Consider the following 2,873-nt stretch of genomic DNA (forward strand, 5'->3'; position numbering starts at 1 on the left):
TGGAAGCAGCCAAGATGCCTTTTAGTAGGTAATGGATAAACAAACTGTGGTACATCCAAACAATGGAGTATTATTCAGCACTGAAAAGAAATGAGTTCTCAAACTACAAAAGGACACAGAGAAAATATAAATGCATATTGGCAAGTAAAAGAAGCCCATCTGAAAAGGCTACAAACTGGATTATTCCAGCTACATAACATGCCAGAAAAAGCAAAATTATGGAGGCAGCAAAAAGATCAGTGATTGCCAGGAGTTCAAGAGGAGGGAGGGAGGGAGAGAGGCGGGGATGAAGAGCTGGAGCACAGGGGATTTTGAGGGCAGTGAGCTATTCTGTATTATACTGTCACAGTGGATACATGTCACTAATCATTGGTCAAAACCCACAGAATGTACAACACAAAGAGTGAATCCTACCGAAAACTGTGAACTTTAGTTAATAATAATGTATGAATATTCAAGAAGAGGGAGGGAGGGAGGGAGGCAGGGATGAAGAGCTGGAGCACAGGGGATTTTGAGGGCAGTGAGCTATTCTGTATTATACTGTCACAGTGGATACATGTCACTAATCATTGGTCAAAACCCACAGAATGTACAACACAAAGAGTGAATCCTACCGAAAACTGTGAACTTTAGTTAATAATAATGTATGAATATTGGCTCACCAATGATAACAGATGTACCACACTAATAATGCAAGATGTTATTAATTAGGGGAAACTGGGTGGGTTGGTGAATGCCATATGGGAAACTCTCTGTACTTTCCACTTGATTTTTCTGTAAATCTAACACTGCTCTAAAAAATAAAGTCTATTCATCCTTTAAAAAGTCTATTGTGGCAGAATAGGCCCTGGTCCACATACTTTTGAGTCAGTATTTCAGAAAACAGATATACTCTGGTTTCTCTTCAGATTGGACAATGTTTTGCCTTCTACTAAAACAGATCCTCAATTTTGAAAAGACTCTTGCCTTAAAATATTATTTCTGCTGAGAAAAGTTGCACACATCCACACAGCGTGTTCCTCCTTACCACCCAGTATTCTTTACAGTTACCAAGAGCAGGCTGTTGCCTGCTCTGCCTTAATAATTATGATGTGAAACAAAATGGGATTTCATTAAATCTTCTTAATTCCCAAACTTACACCATTTTAGCTTAGGAAAATAAGTGGTAAGAGCAGAGCAATCTATTGATGTTTAATAATGAAGTCATTATTCCTAACACTACACGTATAGCCATTTACAATAAATGCGAAGTACAATAGATTAGGCTTTTAAAAATGGCAAGACAGCATATATCTGCTAATGTAGCCCTGAGTTTACACACAGATATCTGCACATGAACAGGATTTTATCATCACTTAGTAATCTTGCAGACCCACTACTGTCAACCAATAGTTCCATAAGTCAAAAATAATATGGCAGCAGGTACAGAAACTTCATGGTACCATTCAAAATAGAGCTGTTGACATTGAGGTTACAAAAGTGGCTGGATCTAGTAAGTAAAACTGGGTTGAGCAGCTAGGAAGGTAGGGCAGGAGCCTGCTGTTTTATGTTGACGCTTTTTAGTTGTTCTGGTTTTTAAATTATGTGCACGTATCACTTTGAAAGTGGTAAGAATTAATATTTTCAGGGTGGCTAAAAGAACTATGTAACTAAATAAAAAGTGTTTACAATGCAATTTTTACAAAGCAAGATAAAAAGCTTCATATACATTATGATTACATTTGTAGAAAAAGTTTAGAAAGGAATATTAAGATCAAATTAAATCAAAATTGAAATAAACACTTCTGTGCTTCTATGGTGAGTCAGTTTTTATTTTTCTTGTTTCCATTGCCAAACTATCGCCAACAAACCACAATGTTTTACTTTTACAAAAATATAGTTGCAAAATTAAAAGCCAAACACAATGAGCCACTTATACCAGTAACCCCCACCTGGAGGGGCTTCTTCCATGTTCCCATTCACTGAGAGACAGCAACATCTAGATCAGCGGTTCTCAACCTGTGGGTCGCGACTTCTTTGGGGGCCGAATGACCCTTTCACAGGGATCGCCTAAGACCATCGGAAAACACATATATAATTACATATTGTTTTTGTGATTAATCACTATGCCTTAATTATGTTCAATTTGTAACAATGAAATTGGGGGTCACCACAACATGAGGAACTGTATTAAAGGGTCGTGGCATTAGGGAGGTTGAGAACCACTGATCTAGATGGTTCTGTCCTGCTGTGATCCTTGCTGTTACAGCAGCTGCAGCTTCCTCAGACATGAACGGGGTAAAAGCACTCACCCCCATGGGGTGACAGTGGAGCTTGAATGTATCCAAGTGAGATCAAGGCCTAGAAAGCCCTTCTTCCCCAGCCTGGCACCTACATGAACTTGTGGTAAAAAGTATGATGGTTAAAAGCCAGGCGGCGATTCTAACCTGGAAGACCAGCAGTCACAGGGTCAAGGCTTTAAACACAAAAGACACAAGCTAGAATGAGAATGGAAACCATTCTCTGGACTGGGGTTGAAGACAACGCAGTGACTTAAATCGCGTTAGTGTTAGAGAGGAGAAGTGGTTGGAGAGGGTCACTTTAAACTTAGCCTAGGAGTGTAAAAGTGAAAAAGAGGAAACGGGAAGCCAAGGCTGGGTCCAAAGTTACTTTCTTTCTTTCTTTTTTTTTTTTTAGTGTTTTTTTTTTTAATTCTTTATTAGTTAAGGTATTACAAATGTGTCCTCATCCCCCCCATTAAATCCCCATCTGCCCTCCCACCCCCACCACTCATGCTCTCATCCCCTTGTTGTCCATGTCCATTGGTTTGGCTTATATGCGTGCATACAAGTCCTTTGGTTGATCTCTTCCCCTTGCCCCCTCCCTCCCCTCCT

The sequence above is a fragment of the Myotis davidii genome, unplaced genomic scaffold (assembly GCF_000327345.1).
Source record: "Myotis davidii unplaced genomic scaffold, ASM32734v1 scaffold1, whole genome shotgun sequence".
Classification (NCBI taxonomy): domain Eukaryota; kingdom Metazoa; phylum Chordata; class Mammalia; order Chiroptera; family Vespertilionidae; genus Myotis; species Myotis davidii.